We start from the raw sequence: 26647 nt of genomic DNA, 5'->3' as shown, positions 1-26647 counted from the left end.
ATCAGTTATTTTGCTCCCCAAATAGAAAACCATTCTACTACTTAAAGTGTCTCATTTCCTAATCTAATTCCCTCAGCATCACCAGACATAATTCGACTAAATTCCATTATCATCGTTTTGCTTTTGTTGATGTTCATCTTACATCATCCTTTGAAGACACTGTCCATTCCGTTCAACTGCTCTTCCAGGTCCTTTTCTGTCTATGACGGATTTGCAATGTCATCCGTGAACCTCAAAACATTTATTTGTTCTCCATGTTGTTGTTGTTGATATCTTCAGTCAAGAGACTGGTTTGATGCAGCTCTCAAAGCTACTCTACCCTGGGCAAGCTCCTTCATCTCCCAGTACCCACTGCAACCTACATTCTTCTGAATCTGCTTAGTTTTTTCATCCGTATTTTTCTTTTGTTTCCCTTATTGCTTGCTCAATAAACAGACTGATTAGCATTGGGGATAGGCTACAACCATGTCTCACTCCCTTCTCAACCACTGCTTCCCTTTCATGACCCTCGACTCTTATAACTACCATCTGGTTTCTGTACAAATTGTAAATAGCCTTTCGCTCCCTGTACTTTACCCCTGTGACCTTCAGAATTTGAAAGAGAGTATTCAAGTCAACATTGTCAAAAGCTTTCTCTAAGTCTACAAGTGCTAGAATCTTCCTTAACATGTCTTCTAAGACAAGTCGTAGCGTCAGTATTGCCTCACTTGTTACAACATGTCTACGGAATCCAAACTGATCTTCGCCGAGGTCGGTTTCTACCAGTTTATCCATTCGTCTGTAAAGAATTTGCCTTAGTATTTTGCAGCCGTGACTTAGTAAATTGATAGCTCGGCAATTTTCACATCTGTCAACACCTGCTTTCTTTGGGATTGGAATTGTTACATTCTTCTTGAAGTCTGAGGGTATTTCGCCTCTCTCAAACATCTTGCTCACCAGATGGTAGAGTTTTGTCAGGTCTGGCTCTCCCAAGGCTGTCAGTAGTTATAATGGAATGTTGTCTACTCCCGGGGCCTTGTTTCGACTTAGGTCTTCCAGTCCTCTGTCAAAGTCTTCACGCAGTTATCATATCCCTCATTTCATCTTCATCAACATCCTATTCCATTTCCATAATATTGTCCTCAAGTACATCTACCCTGTATAGACCCTCTATATACTCCTTCCACATTTCTGCTTTCCCTTCTTTGCTTAGAACTGGGTTTCCATCTGAGCTCTTGATATTCATACAAGTGGTTCTCTTTTCTCCAAAGCTATCTTTAATTTTCCTGTAGGCATTATCTATCTTAACCCTAGTGAGATATGCCTCTACATCCTTACATTTGTCGTCTAGCCATCCCTGCTTAGCGATTTTGCGCTTCGTGTGTTTCTCATCTTTGATACGTTTGTATTCCTTTTTGCTTGCTTCATTTACTGAATTTTTATATTTTCTCCTTTCATCAATTGAATTCATCATATTTTCTGTTATCCAAAGATTTCTACTATCTCTTGTCTTTTTACCTACTTGATCCTCTGCTGCCTTCACTAATCCATACGCCTACGACATTATATTTTAAGCAAGTCTGCAGTCGATTTTCCCCGTTGGAGTTGGGGTTCTTCCGTTGTTCGTCACTTTCAATCACAACTGTTTTTCAGCAAGTGTGTGTCATAGGAATTACTTCGCCAAGGTTTTTAATATTGTGACAAACCTTGCTAGTACTGTCCTTATAATGCGGTTTACCTTACCAAAAAATGTTAGCATGCTGAAGAATGCCAAATCACACTGTATTCTGGATATGTCACTAAACCATTATAGAGAAAAGACACAGTGTTATATGAAATAAAGACAGTGAACGTTGCAGCAATGTATAAAAGTGTGGCAGATTAGTTGCATTTTCCATACATCGTGTGAACGACTTCTTTTTTTTTTTTTTTTTTTTTTTTTTTTTTTTTTTTTTTTTTTTTTTTTTTTTTTTTTTTTTTAATGGAAAGGCGTGGAACGAGTATACATGATTAATTTTATAATTAATGAGTATATTATTTTTCAGTCGTACTAATGGAAGTCTACATCTACATCTACACCTACATCTACATGGATATTCCGCAAATCACATTTAAGTTCCTGGCAAAGGGTTCATTGAACCACCTTCACAATTCTCTATTATGTCAATATCGTATAGCGCGCGGAAAGAATGAACACCAATATCTTTCCGTACCACCTCCGATTTCCCTTATTTTATCGTGGTTATCGTTCCGCCCTATCTAGGTCGGTGTCAACAGAATATTTTCGCATTCGGAGGAGAAAGTTGGTGATTGGAATATCGTGAGAAGTTTCCGTCGCAACGAAAAACACGATTCTTTTAAAGATTTCCAGCCCAAATCCTGTACCATTTCTGTGACACTCTCTCCCATATTTCGCGGTAATACAAAACGTGCTGCCTTTCTTTGAAGTTTTTCGATGTACTCCGTCAGTCCTATCTGGTAAGGATCCCACACCGCATAGCAGGACGGACAAGCGTAGTGTGGGCAGTGTCCTTAGTAGGTCTGTTACATTTTCCAAGTGTCCTGTTATAAAACGCAGCCTTTGGTTAGCCTTCCCCACAACATTTTCTATGTGTTCTTTCCAATTTAAGTTGTTCGTAATTGTAATTACTAGGTATTTAGTTGAATTTACGGCTTTTAGATTGGACTGATTTATCGTGTAACCGAAGTTTAACGAGCTCCTTACCGCGCTCATGTGGATGATCTCACACTTTTCGTTATTCAGGGTCAACTGCCACTTTTCGCACCATTCAGACATTTTTTCTAAATCGTTTTGCAGTTTGTTTGGATCTTCTGATGACTTTATTAGTCGATAAACGAAAGTGTTATCTTCAAACAACCGAAGACGGCTGCTCAGATTTTCTACTAAATCGTTTATATAAATAAGGAACAGCAAAGAGCCTATAACACTACCTTGAGGAACGCCTAAAATCACTTCTGTTTTACTCGATGACATTCCGTCAGTTACTACGAACTGTCACCTCACTGACAGGAAATCGCAAATCCAGTCACATAACTGAGACTATATTCCATAAACGCGCAATTTTACTACTAGCCGCTAGTGTAATACAGTGTCAAAAGCCTTCCGGAAATCCAATAATACGGAATCGATCTGAAATCCCTTTTCAATAGCACTCAGCACTTCATGTGAATAAAGAGCTAGTTGTGTTTCACAAGAGCGATGTTTTCTAAACCCATGTTGACTTTGCGTTAATAGACCGTTTCCTTCGAGGTAATTCATAATGTTCGAACACAATATATGTTCCAAAATCCAGCTGCGTATCGAGGTTAACGATATGGGCCTGTAATTTAGTGGATTACTCCTACTACCTTTCATGAATATTGGTGTGACCTGTGGAACTTTCCAGTCTTAGCGTACGGATCTTACGTCGAGCAAACGGTTGCATATGATTGTTAACTATGGAGCTAATGCATCAGCATACTCCGAAAGGAACCTAACTGGTATACAGTCTGGACCAGAAGACTTGCTTTTATGGAGTGATTTGAGTTGCTTCACTACTCCGAGGATATTTACTTCTACGTTACTCATGTTGGCAGCTGTTCTCTATTCGAGTTCTGGAATATTTACTTCGTCTTCTTTTGTGAAGGCATTTCGGAAGGCTGTGTTTAGTGAATCTGCTTTGGCAGCACTGTCTTCGAAAGTATCTCCATTGATATCGCACAGAGAAAGCATTGATTGTTTCTTGCCGCTAACGTACTTCATATACGACCAGAATCTCTTTGGATTTTCTGCCAGGTTTCGAGACTAAGTTTCGTTGTGGGAACTGTTATAGGCGTCTCGCATTGAACTCTGCGCTAAGTTTCGTGCTTCTGTAAAGGATCGCCAATCTTGGAGATTTTGCGTCTGTTTAACTTTGGCATGTTTGTTTCGTTATTTCTGCAACAGTGTTCTAACCCATTTTGTGTACCAAGGAGGGTCAGCTCCGTCATTTTTTAGGTTATTTGGTATAAACCTCTCAATTGCTTCTGATACTATTTCCTTGTATTTAAGCCACATCTGGTCAATTTGGAATGGGTAGAGATTGTCTGTCAGGAAGGCATCAAGTGAGTTTTTTTCTGCTTTTTTGAATAGGTATATTTTTCGACGGTTTTTCTAGGATTTGGGGATTACAAAATTCAATCTCGCTACGACAACCCTGTTTTCACTAATCCCTATATCGGTTTTGATGCTGGTTATTAACTCAGGATTATTTGTTGCTAAGAGGTCAAGTGTATTTCACAACCGTTTACTACTCGCGTGGGCTCGTGAACTAACTACTCGAAATAATTTTCAGAGAATACGTTTAGCACAATTTCGGATGATGTTTTATGCATACCTCCGCAATTAAACATGTGTTTTCGCCAACATATCGAGGGTAAATTAAAGTCAACACCAACGATTATCACATGAGTCGGGTACGTGTTTGAAATCAAATTCAAGTTTTCTTTGAACCTTTCAGCAACTGTATCATCTGAACTGGGAGGTCGGTAAAAGGATCCAATTATTATTTTATTCCGGCTGCCAACAATGACCTCTGCCCATACTAACTCACAGGAAGTATCTACTTCAATTTCGCGACAAGTTAAACTAACAACAGCAACAAACACGCCACCGCCAGCAGTGTTTAGCCTATCCTTTCGCAACACCGTTAGGCTCTTCGCAAAAATTTCGGCTGAGCTTATATCCGGCTTTAGCCAGCTTTCAGTGCCTATAACGATTTGAGCATCAGTGCTTTCTATTAGCGCTTGGAGCTCTGGTGCTTTCCCAACATAGCTACGACAATTTACAACTGTTATACAATGGTTCCTGTATCAATGTTCATCCTGTGTTCAGCCTGCACCCTTTGTGACTGAAGCCCATCTTGTGTTTTCCCGAGACCCTCGAACCTAAAAAATCGCCCAGTCCACGCCACACAGCCCCTGCTACCCGTGTAGCCATCTACTGCGTATAGTGGACACCTGACCTATTCAGCGGAACCCGAAACCCAACCACCCTTAAGCGCAAGTCGAGGAATCTGCAGCCTACACGGTCGCAGAACCAAGTCGAGGAATCTGCAGCCTACACGGTCGCAGAACCGTCTGAGCCTCTGATTCAGTCCCTCCACTCGGTTCTGTACCAGAGGTCCGCAATCGGTCCTCTCGACTATGCAGCAAATGGTCAGCTTTGCTTTCATCTTGCAAGCAAGACTGGCAGCCTTTACCACATCTGTTAGCCGCTCGAAACCAGAGAGAATCTCTTCTGATCCAAAGCGACACATATCATTGGTACCGACGTGAGCAACTACCTGTAGTTGGCTGCACCCTGAGCTCCTAATGGTCTCTGGGAGGACCCTTTCAACATCTGGAATGACTCCACCCTATATGCACACGGAGTGCAAATTGGTTTTCTTACCCTCCTTGTCAGCCAGTCTCTAAGGGATCCCATATTACGCCTAACGCTGGATCTCCCAACTACCAATAGTCCCACCCTCTGCGATTGCCCGGTTCTTGCAGGCTGTGTGGTTTCCTCTGTAACAGGACTGGCGACTGCATCTGGCTCAGCGACAGTGTCAGCCACAGACATAACCTGGAACCTGTTTGTCCGACAAACCTTATGTGCGGCCGCCTGGGAAGTCTTTTGCCGCCTGCTTCACCCCGGTGCGACCTCCCACTCAATCACAGGTTAGGGGTCAGCCTCAGTGCGAACAGTAACTGGGTTGACCACCGGTGAGGACCTATTGGAGGGCTCTGATGTGCTGGACGTTCGTTGGATCCCCACGGCCAGCCCACAACAGTGGCGCCCATTAACTGCAGCGTCAATCTGTGTAACCGAAGCCATCACAGCCTGAAGCTGAGAGCGAAGTGTCACCAACTCGGCTCGCATCCGCACACAACAATCGCAGTCCCTGTCCATACCAAAGACTGTGGAAAACTAAACTATGCTGATAAACGGACTATGGGCACGTGCTGGGCAACTCTAATGTAGACGCTGACGAAAACGCACGAACTGTGTCTAGTAATACACAGATATTCAAGAACCTAACTACCAAAGCACTCAGGTGAAACTAATTTGCCCCTGATAAGGAACTTGTAATATGTCACAAAGTCGGTTTACTTTCTGACAGCCGGCCGTCGTGGCCGAGCGGTTCTAGGCTCCTCAGTCTGGAACCGCGCGACCGCTACGGTCGCAGGTTCGAATCCTGGCTGGGGCATGGATGTGTGTGATGTCCTTAGGTTAGTTAGGTTTAAGTAGTTCTAAGTTCTAGGGGACTGATGACCTCAGAAGTTAAGTCCCATAGTGCTCAGAGCCATTTCAACCATTTACTTTCTGACGCAAACAAAAACGCGAGAACTGTGGTTAATAAATTTTAAAATTACACGTAGAACTCAAGAAACTAAAGTATTAAAACACACAGATGATATAATAAAATTCGCTCCTGGTTAGGAACTCGTAAAAGTCACAAAAGCGGTTTACTTTTCTGTTGTTGCGTCTGTCGCGGTCGGCTACTACTGCCTGACATATAAAAATTAATTTTTTAAAATAAAATATCAGATTTTAAACAAAAATTCGTCCGTGGAACAGAAATGGTTCGCAACAAATAATTTTAGGCTAGATTCAAATCTTTGTTTGGCAACTATCAGACATATTATGTTTTTGGAAAATGATCGAAAATTTTCGTTGGTTAGTATTGACCTCTTTTCTGAGCCACTGTCAGCCTTAACAATGCGTAAGAAAGGAAATTTTTTCTTCTAGTTTTGTAGGTATGGGTATAGCTATTCTTCTTGATTGCGTTGGATTGTTTATGACGAATGTCACTAGCTAATATGTAGAGGGTGTTCCAGAAATGTTGCGACAAACTGCGAGGGTGTCTTTAGAACAACTTGACAATAGAAGCCATGTCCAGAGACGTCATCCAGCAACACTACAGAGCGTCAAAGTTGTACGCCATACATTCAGCAGCAAACGTGCCTTTGTATGGTGACGGACCATAGACGGAACGTCTCCCATTCTCATTTCTTATTCAGTGATCGCGGGTGACTGCCACGATCGCCAGCCCAAAAGATGAAGCTAAATGCTGCTTCCATCCTCAGTTTATTTTTTTCCTGCGGCCTTATAAAATCTTTTTTTTAAAAAAATCTTATGTTACTTAACTGCTAAGGTCATCAGTCCCTAAGCTTACACACTACTTAACCTAAATTATCCTAAGGACAAACACACACACCCATGCCCGAGGGAGGAATCGAACCTCTGCCAGGACCAGCCGCAACAGTCCATGATTGCAGCGCCTTAGACCGCTCGACTAATCCCGCGTGGCCCTCTAAAATCTCCATTGTTGTTCGAATTACAGGAGAAAAATAAACTTCGGATGGAAACCCATGTCCAAAACAGTCAGCCACTAAGGGAAAACAGACCATCGCATTCGTAGGAGACAAGGCCTATCTACACAGCAGCGACCCCCATCTTCTCCACTGGCAATCGTGTCAATTGAGATCCCATCACTTAACATGAGTAACAAACAACATTGCTGCCGAAGGGGTGGCGTAGTGGCAGGCGCTAGTACTTCTAACTTAGACACACTGAAATGTTTTCGTATGATGTCCTACAGTTGTTGCTCAAGACACCCTTTTGAACCCCTAGCAATTTGTCGCAGCATTTATGGGACATCCTATATGTTGTAAAGTTGCAGCTCAAGCGCCCAACTCCTTGAAGTGGTATCTACAAGAGAACTCCCAGTGAACACAACATATTATTTTATATTATTTTAATTTTTCGGTTTTGTGTCATCAATACTTCCTCTCTACCTGATGAGTTAGCGGAAAAAATTATTCATAAGTCATTACCGGCTGGAAATATGCAGACTATTACAGGACGTTAAATCGTTTCCTGCACTAGCAGTTATAGAAAAAGCAAAAATAGACCAACTCAATAAACTTTGCCCCAGAGAGAACGTACATGATGAGACACAACTTATAATATTAGAGAACAGTAGTTGATATATGTCTGATAAACTGTAATGATAAAAGCCTCCACTTGTTCCAAATACAGCCTCTGAAATTCGTGGCACGGATTCGAAGATAATATGCATACATTCTTGGGAAAAATCTTCCTCCAAGCTGTTTATTTGCGAGGCCACAAAGCAACGGTAAGGACTGTTGTAGTATTCTGACGAACAACATTCGAATAACTACATTCCAGACTTGCTCGACGAACTCCACGTCAGTCATATTTGCAGGCAAAGCAACCAGTGATAGACGTTGTCCTTCGGAGCACCTGTATATTTCTCACCACATTTGTCCAGAGATCTTCCTGCTAAACTATGGTTTGTGGATTGCTTGAAAGAGGGGTTAAATACGCCTGTGTAGCTTTCCCTGTTTAAATTTCCCGGAATACATAGTACTTGAAATGGATAAAGTCGACACAGCGATGCCCTATATCGCTAAACCTGGCGTTTTTCTGATGCAACAGTCGATGCAGTATGTGTGAATGCAGTCGCCACGTCAGCTTCTAAAATATATGCAGCTATCACTGTTTGACAAAATGAAGTGGGATACGACCCCAAAATATTAGACAATTCGGCTCTAAAGAGGTCAACGACAGCGTTCAAGTATCTATTGCGACGACAGTGAAACTCGATATTGTTCGCTGCAGAAAGTTCACACTACATACGCAGACTAGTCTACACACATGATAGTGCTGCAGCGACGAATAAACACGACAAGTTACGTTCCGATAATACGACAGTCGTCTCTTTCTGTAGCCGCACTTCGTGATTCAATAATGGCTTATCACTGCGTACCAGCCTATTCTGTCCACTGGCAGCAGTATCCCTCGTAAAACTGAAGGAAGTAATACAAGTCATTAGGATGGTATTGGGGGAAGATGGGGTTTGAACTCGGCTGTGTCCGTTCAGTAGAACTATCCCGGCATCTGCCGTTAAAACTTTAGGGAAATGATGGGAAAAGCCTAAATCTGGATAGTCGAGACTTAATTTTAACTGACGAGCTCTCGAATGTGAGTCCAGCGTCTTAGCAATATCCCTTGAAGGAAACTAAATGTCATGGGAGGGAAAACTCATTTGCCAGGGATCGATCACATCACTCTGCCCCCCTCCAACGCCCTCACATGCTGATATCGTGCCCTTTGACGTCGCCGAGACGCTGTGGCTACCGCCTGTTATTAGATTCACCAGTGTGACCGTTCGTCGGATTTTCTTGAAAACAGACCGGTCGCACAAGTGATACTGCGATTGGGCCAAATTTAATGACTTGTCATAAATGTAGTAAAATACTTTCGGTCATTATAACGAGCCTTTATGTAAAACTTAATAGAAACCGTTAATATCAACTGAAATGCACAAACTGCCTTAGCGAGTTGCCTGGCATTAACCTTTCCGCTACGTGTTTCGGAGAATTCTACATCCACCATGATATGGATTTTATTGAAATTAATAAAACATGGAATATTTGCATACACGAGTGTATGGGCAACTTGCGACAGTCTGTAGAAAACGGAAAACAATAAATTTCGTTCAATGCGCGAAAATATGAGTTTTGAGGATGTTTTGATTGAGCAAGTATGTAGCGATATAAAAAACTCTCAGTGGTAACACTTTGATTTTCCCAGTCGTATCTACAGTATCACATCTACAGTACGCATTTCACTTTTTTATGTATTGAAATAACAATAAATTGTAGACTAGGACGAAACAATTGAAAATAATTTTTAATCTAATGCCGTTGTCAACTGCGCTGAATTGGACGTAATATATAATTCTGTGTCAGTAATTATCCCGTACTGTAACACGGTATGACCGCTACTGCTCGAAATTAAACAATCGTATTCGCACTACTTTTGTACGTACCACCAATTTTTTTAAACTGTTACTTTGGCAATTTAATGTTCTTAAGGCATACAATGGTAGTCACTTGCAGTGTACATGTAACCTTGTAAAGTGACCTGTGAGGTCACTTTACTTTGCTGCTTGAGGCAGTACTTTGGCTTTAAAAACATCGTGACTTTTTACCAACGTTCTAGTTTCAAATGTTTTAGATTTATAGTTTAATTCACTTGGCCAATTGTCACATTTCCAGAAACAACTAATTCACCATTTTCTACAATTATCAGTTATTGAAAACACGTCAGATACGTGGAATCTGCAGCGATGTGGTGTTTCACAACCACGTCATTCTCAAACGGTGAAGATGTACTATCATCGAGTGAAGTACAAGCCTCGCGACATTGTAGTAATATGGTGGTTGAAGTACAATAGGCAGTTATAGATAGATATTGTCTCAGAACCTGCAGAGGGATTCCTACCTTAGCAACGTCTACCGAAGTGTGCAAAAAGAACGGAGGTAGAAAATTTAACATACGTATCATTTATTTATACCCGTGCGTAACGGTCTGCAGCAAGTGTTCAAGGAGTTGCGATTAAAGACAAACATACATACAAACTCGCACGCAAAAACGTTCATGAAACATCGTGTTTGCGTTAACAGAGAAATTTCGTAAAGTGGAAGAACAGTTTCATTATTACAGAGACAGTACCAAAAGTCCGAAAAATCACATTAAATATGTGAAAAAGTAGAGATACATAAATCAGATAATGTAGTGCAGTTACAGCAGTTTGTCTGTAGCAAACAATAAACAGGGAACTTTTGAAACCACAACGGAAGGGAAAAATAATGTAACTACAACTTCTACGCTATGTTGACATGAGAATGACCAGCAAAATACCAAGCGAAAGGACGAACTCCAGTCAATACAAGGACCATTGCATGGTATCCAGTGTTAGGTATTTGATATGTGACGTTTGTAACAAAAATTGGTTTCATACAACAGTGAAAAAACTACTTGCTCAAGGTTCTGTACCACATTTCTGTAATTTGTACTTACGGAGCTGAAAGCGTCTATAGAATTATCCAGCATTTGTGAAATCTAAAAACTAAAACTAAAGACTGTCGCTGTGAGTCGGGGTGCCTTCTAAGCCAGTCACCAGTTTTGCTATCTTCGATTCTGGTGCTAAAATTATTTTAATTTTATGCACAACTGTAACATCATCATCTGCAAATATTACGTTGTTTCTCTGTAATACACTTATCCAAACAAAACGCTTTATGTTACCTCCAGCTCCAGCCACGGTATTCCTTTCTTAAGCTGTTTCAAAGAATTCCGCGTAGCTGAGAACACAAAATTTATTTCTGAACTGTGATGCTGCTCCATCTCACCACTAGTACCCTTCCGACACTGTCATTTTTGTCTTTAATGTCATTTAGTATCCTCCCGTTAAACGTAACAACAGTATCTTTCTCATGCTTCAGCGGACCAGACACTACACTGTATTAGACTAACGAAAAATCTGAACTCTCATCTGAATGATAATATACCACTGTTAAGTACAGAATCACAATTTTGTTGTCCAGTTAGTTTCCATTACGTCACCTTGATGTCTCCACCCTTAATCCTCGGAAAAGTGGACATGAAACACAGGCTCTAAAGACATCTGTAACCTGGATGTCACCTCTTTATGGTATGTAAATGCGTATTCTGATCTTCACGGTACCTTTACAATCTTAAAGGTCTTTTGGCACCTTACTATTGTGCACACCATCAGGTTCTGCGGAGGACTCAATTGATCGTTCTTGCAGATCAGATATATCACCAAGGTTTTGGTAAATCCTGTTCCCACTGCACCTATCGCCCACTTGTTTCATACTTCACCAAGTTTCTGGTTGCAGAACAGCATTAGTGATAATTTTTAGGTCTATAGGAAACTCAGGTTTGTCTAACAGCAACTCTGCACGTCACAAAGTTACAGAGTCAAACATTTTCACCTTCGTTTGTTTTCTTGTCAGCGAATGATGTGCTTGCGCCGCTTCTACGATAAAATTCATGGACTGATTTTCGTATTTCACTGCTGGTTATATCACTATGTGTTTTGTGTTCATGTTTTACAGAAACTACAAGACTTATTTTTGTAGGACAGAGGCCACTTACAGTAGTTACCTGCTCTCGTGGTGGTTTTGGTGTACTACTGGATATTGTTCTCACTGCCTTGCCCAGAGCTTGTGGAATACTAACACACTTGTGACTTTGTGATACATTTCATGACCGATGACCTCGCTGTTTGGTCCCCTCCCCCAGATTATCCAACCAACGTATTTCATTTATTAGTACAGGCATATTACGCCTTTCAGTTTACTTTTCCTTTCTACAGATCTTTTCCTCTACATTTTCCTGCCTTGTGTACCCACAGCTGCTTTAGAAACTCTTTCTTACACTTTTTGAAATCTTTCTATTCTCAACAATTGTGTTTAAATCATTTTTTATGGTTTTGCTTCTACATTTTTTCCACCTTACTTTCCCTGATTTTGAACGTGTTATGTAGCACTTTCATTTGTCTGATAAACTGTTTTAGAGAATTAGTCACTTCTTACATGCAGTACAAAATTTATCACATCCCTACCGCAAATAGAATGTGCGTAACAAACTCCTCGCTTCTTATGACGAAGCTTCACATCAAGTAAAGAACAATTGTTTATTGTAGTGGCGTAGAAAGACAGCCACGCCACTCGGAAGTAGCAGAAAGGCAAGCGCTTAAACTCACGCAGGCTGGCGTGAGGTCTGAAACAGGATACGTAATAAATGCTATAAAGAAAAGTACGTAGCTTCTGGAATACTTAACTTTAATCCACAATTGGTGAACATTGGTCTTGTTACTGTACATGCTTCATTAGATACATAGCAAAGGATAAATGGCGCCTTGCTAGGTCGTAGCAATTGACTTAGCTGAAGGCTATGCTAACTATCGTCTCGGCAAATGAGACCGTAATTCTCAGTGATCCTTTCCTAGCAACGTCGGCTGTACAACTGGGGCGAGTGCTAGTAAGTCTCTCTAGACCTGCCGTGTGGCGGTGCTCGGTCTGCTATTACTGACAGTGGCGACACGCGGGTCCGACGTATACTAGCGGACCGCGGCCGATTTAAAAGGCTACCACCTAGTAAGTGTGGTGTCTGGCGGTGACACCACATTTATTACGTCCATTGTCACCATAAAATAGTCATAAGAAGTCTGTGGTGTCACCGCCAGACACCACACTTGCTAGGTGGTAGCCTTTAAATCGGCCGAGGTTAATATACGTCGGACCCGCGTGCCGCCACTATCAGTGATTGCAGACCGAGCGCCGCCACACGGCACGTCTAGAGAGACTTCCTAGCACTCGCCCCAGTTGTACAACCGACTTTGCTAGCGATGGTTCACTGTCTACATACGCTCTCATTTGCAAAGACGACAGTTTAGCATAGCCTTCAGCTACGTCATTTGCTACAACCTAGCAAGGCGCCATATTCAGTTACTGTAATTACTTCATGAAGGTATTCTGAACAGATAATATTGTGAGTCCTGTACCGTCAAGAGCGACATTCATCGTTAATGGATTAAAGTTAAGTACGAAACTAATTACGTCCGCTTTCTGAATTCTCATTCCTTGTCATGTTCCACACCTCACGTCAGTATGGTTCTTCCCTCCTCACGCGTGAGCTAAAACGCGTGCATTTCGGCCTCCACTGGTAACACGGTGTTGGCTCCTCTGCTAACACAAAAAAGTCTATCTACACAAACATAGCAATGAACAGCAACTATGCCAACGGAAACTGATGTTTGAAGAAGCATGGACGTTGTTGTGAACATGTGTCCGATAGCGTATAGTCCTTTATTTTCACTATCACGTCCCTAGACCATTGTCATCAAGAATAAGTATTACATCAGTAAAATTACCGTAATAATGAACGCTTACCCATAAAAAGCTTCACGTCGAAAGGTCTGAACGTTCTTTTATTGTTACACAAAAATGACACCACAGAGCGAATTTTTATTTTTTTGGTGCTGATAGAAAGGCCCGCCAACAGAAACGAAAACTGAAATTCAAACAAAAAAAAAATATAACGTTAGTAAGCAACAGAAACATTATTTGCCACATGTTCTGTAGCAGCAATAATTTGTAATTACGTGCGTTAAACATGCGTGGTGATATAGAAGTTTAATGAGCTGCAGCACGTTAAAGCCCGTACATTACACAGCAAATCAATAAAAAGCAAGGAACACTGAAAAATAATCTTTCAGTTCCAGTTAACTTAGTCGCTTAATATGACAGCATTATCGCTTAATATGACAGCATTACCATTATTTCCAGCAAATTCATTTAGTATATAGTAAGCCAAAGGTCTGTACATGTCCCCTAGGTGTTCTAATGATTTCTTTCCAAAGACAACGTACAACTACCTGTGCTACGTATGATTGAATAACAAATTAGACTAAAGATGTACCGGTTTAATGCTATACGTACACATCTCCGCGTGATGCGTTTTCTAAATTTCCTTAGCAACCCAAGTAATAGCGTTAATACAACCCAGAGTTAAAATTGTGACACAGTGTCTTTCTATGCGCTAACCACTCACCCGTGCACTATATTTTCCTCTAGTAGTCAGTTTGTTGCTTAGTGTCTAATAAGCAGTTTCTGATTTGGTGCTATTTTATACAGAATAGAATGATAAGTCTATATAGGCTTCTGCTTTTACATTAGTAGTAGGAACAGTGTCAGAAAATTAAAAACAGGGTGCTCAAATTTACGTATTCTCTAGCGTTCTTCTTAAGCTCCACAAATTCCATTATGGTCACAATTTCATGTCACAGTCATATAGTCTTTTATAGCATTTTGTGAAACATTTCAGACATTTAATGTTTGCTGTGGTGCTTACGAGAACATAAAAGAAGCTCCCTTCATATTTGGTAATCACTGGAATCTGTTAAATAAATTCAAACCATACAGAAGACATTTCAGAACTCTTTAAAAAGTGGTCCATAATCTTCATAGTAAAATGATAACAACTGGTTACTCAAAGATAAATAGAAAATAGTAGGTGCAAATCAGAGCTTAAATATTTCTAACTTCGCCATAATTATTGAACCAGCAGAAACAACAATTGTAAGTTATTCGGTTTTGTCCACGAAGAGAGTTTCATACATGGTTTGTTTGGCATCAGCGCAAACTAGTTTTAAGGTTCCATAAAAAGCAAATCAGTGGTGTATAGTCAATGTGCACTGATTTTTACTGCTGACTTCTGCGCAGATCACGAGAGTTGCAAGTGTTTAAAAATGAATCAACTATATTAGAGTATGCATAGGTGCACAGAGTTACAAACAGAATACTTACGTGGCATTCTGGTGAAACTACAATATCATCAGCATTAGTGTTAGAAATGTTGAAGCTGTTAACTATTTCAGCAAACTCTTCACGTACAGAAAATGTGGAACGTTACAAAATGTAGTATAATCTTAGATGAATAAATGCTCAGTTAAAGTTGTTTTATACTTTTAAATATTGTCTGGTGTAACTCTGACTCTGTAAAATTGGTAAAACTGCAAAGTGACTCCAGATGTGTGTTTCCAGCAGATAAGTGCTGCTGCATTTTCTTCTTCACAGACGTTGTCGTTGCTGGTCAGCGATTTTTCATGTGGCGTAGAACGGTGTAGAAAGAAAACGACGCGTTTATCAACTGTTAACAGAGAAAATAACAAACTGTTTCAGTTTATCGTACTGCACACTGCGAGTCCTGACAAAACATAAATAACTTTATTATGTACTGATGTGGATAAAATAATAATTGCAAAGAATTGTAACATAAATTAAAGAGGAGATAAAAGCACAACGATATTCTTATTTTTCGCAACATTATTCCTAAAAGTGTGTCAGATGTCTTCTTCTGTTTCAGAGGATTACTTTAAACACTCCTTATAAGTGAATTCACCTTTTGGTGAAATTTGAGTATTGTAAGTATTGCTGTGCACGTAGGCACAGTTTTACATCTAATGTTCCATGTGCTGCGGGAGACAGCGTCATATACTATACGACTATAGCAAAACGTGTATCACGTATTTGTTATAGACATCGTCAGTAACCGACAACAGAATTTTGTACTCTGTGTCCTGTCTCTAAAACACAATTAGTGTCCACGCCTAAAATCCGTAAGACTACTGAGACAACTTATTCGAACTTAGGCACAAAGGTTGTCATGTGACATTTGATAATTCGAGTGGAAGCTCAGTTTACGAGTAGTCAAAGACTGTGTAACTAGGTTGTTGCTTTGTTGATGAAATCATTCTAGCATTCACCTGTTCAGACTGAGAGAAAACTGTAGAACAGAACTGTGTATATAAAGTCCCCCCCCCTCCCCCTACCATAAGCTTGCTGAAGATTTGGGAGAGTAGGGGGGGGGGGGGTAATTTCTGTTCATCAGCGATACACATATCCGTACCATAGAAGTAAGCACAATGGTGGGATATCTAGGAGAGGCCAGACAAACCTGTGGCTGAAGAGCCGCTGTAGCCTTTCAGAAGTTGAAAGGCTAATAGTCCGCATGATTGAAATGCAAACAACTGACAGCAAAGGAAAAAGTACAGCCGCTATTTTTCCTGGTGGCACAGCCAGATACCGAATGTCTTAAACATGACAACTTCATCTTGGGTAAAATATTCCAGAGATAAAATAGTCCTCAGTTCAGATCTCCGGCTGAGGGCTATTGTGGAGAGTGTTTTCATCGAGAAAAACAGAAGTGGCCTTTTACAGGTATGCGTGTGGAATGTTACATCCCTTAATCGGGTTGGTAGACCAGGGAATTTTAAAACCAAATGGATGGGTTGAAGTCAGACTCATTAAGAATTAGTGAGGTCTGTGTCTGGAAAGACAGGACTTGTTAAAGGAGAGTACAGTGTTTATAAATACAAATCATGTACAGATAAAGCAAGATTAATGAAAATAGGAATGCAGGGCGACTTAGGACAAAAAATGTGTCCAGCAGTTCCTTGGATTAACTCAAGCGGAGATTAGGACAAACGCTGGAAGCTTTTTCAGCACAGCTCACGCAGTTTTATCAGCATTTGCAGAACACATACAAAGCTTGATCACCTTTCGCAGAACAAACACGACTTTCACAGCATTCACAGAATCCACACGGCTTTTCCGGCGCGCACTCACAGACAAGTTGACACACACACACACACACACACACACACACATTCACACATTTTGCCCTCCCAATCACAGTTCAGTATTTTAGCATGATAAAACGTTAAAACGGCCAACAATAAGTATCCCAAACCTGCCTTCGTGTTTTCTGTACCCTCATTTGGCATCAGAGACCAACATTAGGTTATCTTCATTCCAGCCTGGTAGCAGGCTCAATAGACCCACAAATTACATGCTACAATGTTATTACCACGTCTTAATTTTCTGTGTTATATATCATATTGGTTAAAAATTTGTTCCATAACAGTACCAAACACAAGTGGTACACTTTGTAGTACCACTGACGTAACTTACATGTTGAGGTACACTCGGCGCTGCAATGCGCAGTGCGCCCTCAAGTTAAGTGCCAGTGTTATTTCCACATCTAAACTGTTCATCTTATTTCCAGAAAACTCCCCTTAGTTTAGCTAAAACCAACAGACCAATTGTCATAGCCCAATGATGTAAACAGTGATAGGAGCGTGCGTCCTCGCACTCGAATCCACACAGCAACATGCACGGCACTCGTGTGCACCCATTACAACTCTTCTATCAGCATACAGCATTCAGGAATACCAGTTAAGACTTCTATTTCCCACTTAGAGTTATTGTTAATACATTCGACATCCTCAAGTGCATATGATGCTAAATCTTCCCCATATTCTAGCGAAATTTGCGTGTCGAACCCTACATTTACCACCTTAGCAACGAATGGTCGTTAAATATAGTTGTTCCATCAGTTTTAATGTCTGGAAATGACTTTTCTGTTACTAGATGAACAGTGTCAGGACCACCACATCTACAAACAATGTAACCAGGCTTCCTTATTAGATCGAAATAGCGATGATGGTTTAGAAACAGATTTTCCTGTATTCTCTACTGCAGTAAACGACCTTGAAGTCATCATTTTGTGTGACTACTCCAACGTATCCCACTTGCCAATAATATTTACAGTAAGTGCTGAGTTACTAAATTCAGATTTTTCCATCTAGTGCTTTTAAAGTAATTTGTAAGTCTTGTTGTACATCTGAAAAGTAGTGTTCTTTTTCCAATAACAGTTATAGTCTTCTTTTGTGGCAGCTGTTGTCGTCAAATACTCCTGTTTATCCAGAATGAATTTTCACTCTCCAGTAGACTGTACGCTGATGTGAAACTTCCTGCCAGATTAAAACTGTATGCTGTACCAGGACGCGAATGTGAAATTTTTTACTTTTTTCAGGCAAGAGTTCTACTGACTGAGCCAAGCATGACTAATGACCCATCCTCACAGCTTTACTTCCGGTAGTACCTCATCTCCTACCTTCCACACTTCACGGAAGATTTCCTGCGTCACTTGCAAGACTAGCACTCCCGGAAGAAGGGAATGGCGCACACATCGCTTAGCCACAGCGTGTGGCATATTACCAGAATGAATTCTGGATAGCTAGTACTGTAAGTTTCGCAGGAGAGCTTCTGCGAAGTTTGAAAGGTAGGAGATGAAGTATTGGCGGATGTCCAGCTCTGAGGATGAGTTGTGCTTGGGTAGCTCAGTCGGTAGAGCACGCCGTTACAGAAGGCAAAGTTCCACATTTGAATTATGGTCCATTACATTGTTTTAACCTGCTAGGAAATTTCACCATAGTTTATGTTTTTTTTCATTTCCTCTATTCTATTTCCATTCTTCTTTTGCACACTCGTATTACATTAACCACACTTACAAGAAAAATTTCGGTAACATGAAATGGTTTATGTCGTTTCAATACATTGCTTCGTTTATTAAGACCTGTAGAGTAATATTACTTGTGGGAGATGATTCTAATTTGGCAGTAAATATTTTTCACAGTATTGTTGCGAACAATGACCTGGATTGAGAAAACCGTCTCTCTCTAGCTTTAATTTAACAGTTTTACGGTCCTTATTGGTGTCTAAATTAAGAACCTACACATAACTTGCAGGTAATCAATTAAAGCACCAGGCATTCATAATATAGTTAATAATATTTTCTCCGTCTTGATTGTCTACAAAGTTTACTTGTACACCAGCTAAATTTTGTGTATTGTTATTGCCCCCAATAGACAAATTACAGAACTCTGTTACACACAATACAGAAACTTTTCTATAAGCTGTCTGAGGGTTTACACCACATAGGAGAGAATGAGAAAGAGTACATATTGCTTGAAAGTGGTTAAGTGCAGTGTAACCGAAAATTCCGTTAACATTGGAAAAGTCAGTACTTCATCGAATAATGTAGGTAAAGAGACAAAAAATTGACACACAAGATTTAAATGAAATGGGGATTCTTTGAAACAAAAAAAGTATGCAAAACGACCAACAGACAGGGATTCATATGATGAAAAAGCACTAATCAACACTATAACTGATTCTTATGAAAAAGGATGGTCTTTATGACAAATGTTCAAAACGTCTCCCATCATTCATCAACAATACCCGTAGTCGAGAGACAACTTTATAAACAGCACTGTACAGCGAGGCACTTAGTATGTGAAAAATTGCGGCCAGATGTCGTCTTTTAATGTCCTTAATGACGTCGGACGATGGCGGTAGACTTGCAGCTTCAGGAAACCACACAGTCAATAACAGTACGGATTGAGACCTGGGGCACTGGGAGGCCAAGCAAGGCGTACGTGGCGGCTCATCAGGCGGTCCTCACCAAACAACCCGCTCCACTTGTGGATGTTGACTAACCTTCGGAGTCCATAATTCATCAGACAGCCAATATTCATTTTACCCCATTTTTTGAAGTGCCCCTCCGCAAATGCTCTCCACGTCACAAAATCATTGGCCAACACTTCGTACTGATTCTTGATTTTGTCCAGATAGCACTGACTGGTACCTCTTAGTGCTCTCCTAAACAGTAGTGCGTGGAATGCCGATGCAATGTGCGACTTCATGAGCTCTGACTTCACAATGCGAAGATGAACCCACTAAAGTCTCCATTTCTTCTTGAACTGTCCGAGCAGCACTAACACTTACACTACATGATCAAAAGTATCCGAACACCTGACTGAAAATGTCTTACAAGTTCGTGGCGGCCTCCATCGATAATGTTGGAATTCAGTATGATGTTGGCCCACCCTTAGCCTTGATGACATCTTCCATTCTCGCAAGCATACGTTCAGTCAGGCGCTGGAAGGCTTATAGGGAAATGGCAGCCCACTCTTCACGGAGTGCTGCACTGAGGAGAGGTATCGACGTCGGTCGGTGAGGCCTGGCACGAAATCGGCGTTCCAAAATATTCCAGAGGTATTCTATTGGATTCAGGTCAGGACTCTGTGCAGGCCAGTCCATTACAGCGATGTTATTGTCTTGTAACCACTCCGCCACGGGCCGTGCATTATGAACAGGGGCTCGATCGTGTTGAAGGATGCAGTCGCCATCCCCGAATTGCTCTTCAACAATGGGATGCAGTAAGGTGCTTAAAACATCAATGTAGGTCTGTGCTGTGGTAGTGCCTCGCAAAACAACAATCGGTGCAACCCCCTCCATGTAAAACACGACCACACCATAACACCACCGCTTCAGAATTTTACTGTTGGCACTAACACACGCTGCCAGATGACGTTCACCGGGCATTCGCCATAGCCACACCCTGGCATCGTATCGCCATATTGTGTATCGTGGTTCGCCACTCCACACAACGTTTTTCCACTGTTCAGTCGTCCATCGTTTACGCTCCTTACACCAAGCAAGGCGTCGTTTTGCATTTGCCGGCGTGATGTGTGGCGTATGAGCAGCCGCTTGACCATAAAACCCAAGTTTTCTCACCTTCCGCCTAACTGTCATAGTACTTGCAGTGAAACCTGATGCAGTTTGGAATTCCTGTGCGATGGTCTGGATAGATATCTGGCTATTACACTCTTCGAGCCTCTTCAACTCTGTACTGTTACGTCTACATCTACATCTACACCTACGTGGATATTCTGCAAATCACATTTAAGGGTCTGGCAGAGGGTTCATCGAACCACCTTCAAAATTCTCTGTTATTCCAATCTCGCATAGCGCGCGGAAGTAACGAACAACTGTACCTTTCCGTACAAGCTCTGATTTCCAGTATTTTATCATGGTGATTGTTTCTCCCTATGTAGGTCGGTATCAACAAAATATTTTCGTGTTTGGAGAAGAAAGTTGGTGACTGGAATTTCATGAGAAATTGCTCCGCAGCGAAAAACCTACATCCCAAATCCTGTATCATATCAGTGACACTCTCTTCCCCATTTCGCGATAACACAAAACGTGCTGCCCTTCTTTGAACTTTTGCGATGTACTCCGTCAGTCCTATCTGGTAAGGACCCCACACCACGCAACAGTATTCTAAAACAGGACGGAAAAGCGTAGTGTACGCAGCCTCTTTAGTACATCTGTTAAATTTTCTAAGTGTCCTACAAGTGAAACGGAAACTTTGCTTAGCCTTCCCGACAACATTTTCTGCGTGTTCCTTCCAATTTAAGTTGTTCGTAATTGTAATTCCTAGGAATTTAGTTGAATCTACGGCCTTTAGATTTGACTGATTCATCGTGTAACCGAAGTTCAAGTTATTCCTTGTAGCACTCATGTGGATGACTTCACACTTTTTGTTATTTAGTGTCAATTGCCAATTTTCTCACCATACAGATATCTTTTCTAAATCGTCTTGCTGTTTGATTTGGTCTTCTGATGACTTTTTGCTAGTCACTAAACAATAGCGTCATCTCCAACGAACATAATACGGTTGCTCAGATTGTCTCTCAAATCGCTTACATAGATAAGAAAGAGCAAAGATCCTGTAACACTACCTTGGGGTCTGTCAGAAACCACTTCTGTCTTACCCGAAGACTTTATCCCAATTACTAGGAACCGTCACCTCTCTGACAGGAAATCACGAATCCGGCCACATAACTGAGACGTGGTACAGTGTCAAAAGCCTTCCGGAAACCCAGAAATACGGGATCAATTTGAAATCCCTTATAAATATCACTCAACACTTCATGCGAGTAAAGAGCTAGTTGTGTTTCATAAAAACGATATTTTCTAAATCCGTGTTGACTGTGTGTCAATAGACCGTTTCCTTCGAGGTAATACATAATGTTCGAACACAATACATGTTCCAAAATCCTGCTGCATATCGACGTTAATGATACGGGCCTGTAATTTAGTGGATTACTCCTACTACCTTTCTTGAATATTCGTGTTACCTGTGCAACTGTCGAGTATTTGGGAACGGATCTTTCGTAGAGCGAACGATTGTATATGATTGCATCAGCATTCTCTGAAAGGAACCTAATTGGTATTCAGTCTGGACCAAAAGACTTGCTTTTATTAAGTGTTTGAAGTGGCTTCACTACTCCAAGGATATCTACTTCTACGTTACTCACGTTGACAGCTGTTCTTGATTCGAATTCTGGAATAATTACTTCGTCTTCTTTTGTGAAAGCATTTTGGAAGGCTGTGTTTGGTAAATCTCCTTTGGCAGCACTGTCTTCGAGAGTATCTCCACTGCTATCGCGGAGAGAAGGTACTGATTGTGTCTTGCCGCCAGCATACTTCACATACGACTAGAATATCTATGGATTTTCTCCCAGGTTTCGAGACAAAGTTTCGTTGTGGAAACTATTATAAGCATCTCGAATTGAAGTCCGCGCTAAACTCGAGCTTCTGTAAAAGATCGTCAATGTTGAAGACTTTGCGTCTGTCTAAATTTGGCATGTTTTGTTCGTTATTTCTGCATCTTTCTGACTCGATTTGTGTACCAAAGAGGATCATCTCCGTCGTTTGCTAATTTATTTGGTACAAACCTCTCAACTGCTGCCAATACTGAAACTTTCTGGCAGATTAAAACTGTGTGCCGGACAGAGACTCGAACTCGGGACCTTTGCCTTTCGCGGTCAAGTGGTCTACCATCTGAGCTACCCCAGCACGACTCACGCCCCGTCCTCGCGACTTTACTTTTGCCAGTACCTCGTCTCCTACCTTCCAAACTTTACAGAAGTTCTCCTGCGAACCTTGCAGAACTAGCACTCCTGAAAGAAAGGATATTGCGGAGACATGGCTTAGCCACAGCCTGGGGGATGTTTCCAGAATGGCATTTTAATCTGCCAGGAAGTTTCATATCAGCGCACACTCCGCTGCAGCGTGAAAATGTCATTCTGCTGTCGATACTATTTCTTTGAATTCATGCCACATCTGGTCTATATTTATATTAATTTGGAAGGAGTGGACACTGTATCTCATGAAGGCGTCAAGTGAATTTTTATCTGCTTTTTTGAATAGGTATATTTTTCGTTTACTTTTGGAGAATTTGGGGGGTCACAACATTCAGTCTCACTACGACAACTGTGTGTTCACTAATCCCTGTATCCGGTTTGATGCTCATTAACTCAGAGTTATTTGTTGCTAAGAGATCAAGCGTGTTTTCACAACCGTTTACTATTTGCGTGGGCTCATGAACTAACTGCTCGAAATAATTTTCAGAGAATGCGTTTAATGCAATTTCGGAAGGTGTTTTTGCATACCCCCTAAATTAAATATGTATTTTCGCGAGATGGATACGTGTTTGAAATCAAACTCACGTTTTCTTTGAACCTTTCAGCAATTGTATCAGCTGAGTTGGGAGGTCGGTGAAACGATCCAATTATTATTTTGTTCCGGTTGCCAACAATGTCCTCTGCCCACGATAACTTATAGGAAGTATCTACTTCAATTTCGCGAGAAGTTCAACTACTTTTGACAGCAACAAACACGAGACCGCCAATCGTATTTAGCCTATCCTTTCGAAACACCGTTAGGTTCTTCGCAAAAATTACGACTGAGCTTATATCCGGCTTTAGCCAGCTTTCAGTGTCTATAACGATTTTAGCATCAGTGCTTTCTATTAGCGCTTGGAACTCTGGTACTTCCCCAACACAGCTACGACAATTTACAACTGCTATACAATGGTACCTGTATCTATGTTCTTCCTGTGTTCAGCCAGCACCCTTTGTGATTGAAGCCCTTCTTGTGTTTCCCAAGACCCTCTAACCTAAAAAACCGTCCAGTCCACACCACATAACCCCTGCTACTCGTGCAGCCGTCTCCTGCGTTTAGTGGACACCTGACCTATTCAACGGAACCCGAAACACAACCAACCTTTGGCGCAAGTCGAGGTATCTGCAGCCTACACGCTCGCAGAATCGTCTGAGCCTCTGATTCAGTCCCTCCACTCGGCTCTGTTCCAGAGGTCCGCAATCCGTCCTCTCGACTATGCTGTAAATGGTCAGCTCTGCTTTCATCTCGCAAGCAAGACTGGCAGTCCTTAGCACTTCTGTTAGCTGCTCGAAAACAGAGAGAATCTTTTCTGATCCAAAGTGACAAATATCTTGATACCAAAGTGAGCCACCACCTGCAGTTGGCAGCACCCTGTGCTCTTCATGGCATCCGGGAGGACCCATTCCACATCTGGTATGACTCCACCTGGTACGCACTTGGAGTACACATTGGCTTTGTTACCCTTCTTGGCCGCCTTGTACTTAATGGGCCCCATAACGCACCTAACATTGGAGCTCCCAACTATCATTAATCCCACTCTATATGATTGCCCGGAAATTGCAGGCTGAGAGGTTTCCTCTGAAACAGGACACTCATTGGCATCTGGCTCAGTGACAGTTTCAGCCACAGACAGCACCCAGAACCTGTTTGTCAGACTAACTGGGGAGGCCTTACGTGCGGCCCCCTGGGAAGTCTTTCGCCTCCTGCTACACCCCAGGATGACCACCCATTCGACCACAGGTCAGGGGTTAGCCTCAGTGCGAGAAATAACTAGGCTGGCCATTGGTGAGGACCAATCGGAGGACTCGCATGTGCTGGACGTCTGTTGGCTCCCCACGACTGGCCCATAACAGTGGTGCCAACCTACTGCAGCCACAAGCTGTGTAACCGAAGCCATCACAGCCTGGAGCTGAGAGCAAAGTGTCACTAACCCTGCTCAGATCCGTACACAACAATCACAGTCCCTATCCATGCTGAAGACCATGGAAAACTACCCAGATAATAGGACTATTGGCATGTGCTGCAGAACTATACTGCAGGAACTGTGCAGGAACTGTGAGTAACGAATTAATTTGATATGCAGAGATTCAAAAACCTATCTACCAAACCCCAGGTGAAAGCATATAATTCGCCCATAATTAGAAACTTTTAATATGTCACAAAATCGGTTTGCTTTCCGAATCAAAGAGAACACGAGATCTGTGGCAGTTAGATATTAAATTAACATGCAGAAACTCAAGAAACTAAACTATTAAAGCACGCAGATGATACTATTAAATTCGCTCCCGGTTAGCAACTCGTATAAGTCACAAAATAGATTTACTTCCTTGTTGCTGCATCTGTCTCGGCCAGATGCTGCTGCCTGCAGCCCTGCAGGATTCATGGTGTCAGTTCCCTCCAGCACTATTATGACATTAGTCAAGTCCATGACACGTCATGTTGCAACCTTTCTGCATGCTCACAGAAGCTGTACACGATATTATGCAGGTGTATATTAAGGCAGTAACCCTGGTGTCATTTGCGTGTGGCAAAGAGAGAGTAGGAGGAGGTGCTAAAGGAACCACTATAGTTCTGGAGGCACTAGAGAAGGTTTAAGATATGTTATATATTGATAAGACACAGTTTATGAAACCAGATTGTAGTTGCAGATGATGATGCTGACTCTGATCTTAATTAATTACTACGAAATACACATTAAAATTGAAGAATTTGCAGAGCATTAGGGAAGTAAGGAGATAGGACCTGGATAACTGAAAGAACCAAAAGTTGTTGATATTTTCAATACGTGTAGCAATGCTTGACTGAAAGAGAAAAATGAATAGAATAGTAGACATATGATTAACTTGAGAGATGAAATACTGAAGGCAACAAGAGGATCAAATAGCCAAAAGACAAGGTCCAGCAGAATTGGATAGCAAAAAAGGAACTTAATTTAAATCGTGAAAGGAGAAAAATATGCAGCAATTGAAGCAGGCAAAAAGGTATATGGATGGCTAAAAAATATTTGAGACAGAGTTTAAGATGGCTAGAGAACAAATGCAAGGTTCTAGGAGAATAATGTATGATTAAAGAAAAAGATAGGTCACCTGTAGGGAAAAAAATAAGAAATTTTTGGAGAAAAGGGATGCAGCTATATAAAAATCAACAGCTGAGATTGCAACCCAGCACTAAACAAAGAAAAGAAATCTGAAAGTTCGAAAAAATACAAGGAGGGGGTACATATGGAGAACGCATTCCAAGATAATAAGTACAAGGTGAAGAAGGAGTAAATGAAAAAGAATAGTGATGAGGCGTATGCTAATGCGAGACGAATCTGTCAGCACTCAAAACCATAAATCGAAATAAGGCTACTGTATCTGGTGTGCAAGATATATAAGACAGGCTAAATACAGTCGGACTTTAAGAAGAACGGAGTAGTTCCAAATATTAAAAAAAAGACGCTGACAGGTCTGCATGTTACCGAACTATCTTTTTGCTACGTCATAGCTGCAAAAAATTACGTTAATTATTTGCAGAAGAATGGAAATAATAGTAGACGTCGATCTCGGGGATCATCAATTAGCGTTCTGGTAAAATGTGGGAATAC

At 41.3% G+C, this 26647-nt stretch overlaps 1 protein-coding gene across 1 annotated transcript in view; it reads right to left on the bottom strand.

Moving 5' to 3' along the window:
- The window catches only part of LOC124622954 (odorant receptor 7a-like), an 84755-nt gene that overhangs the window by 7156 nt on the left and 50952 nt on the right, over positions 1 to 26647 (bottom strand). The window lies entirely within an intron of this gene.

The sequence above is a fragment of the Schistocerca americana genome, chromosome 7 (assembly GCF_021461395.2).
Source record: "Schistocerca americana isolate TAMUIC-IGC-003095 chromosome 7, iqSchAmer2.1, whole genome shotgun sequence".
Lineage (NCBI taxonomy): Eukaryota > Metazoa > Arthropoda > Insecta > Orthoptera > Acrididae > Schistocerca > Schistocerca americana.
The sequence above is the reverse complement of the archived record's forward strand: the minus strand, read 5'-3'. Positions and strand labels throughout refer to the sequence as shown.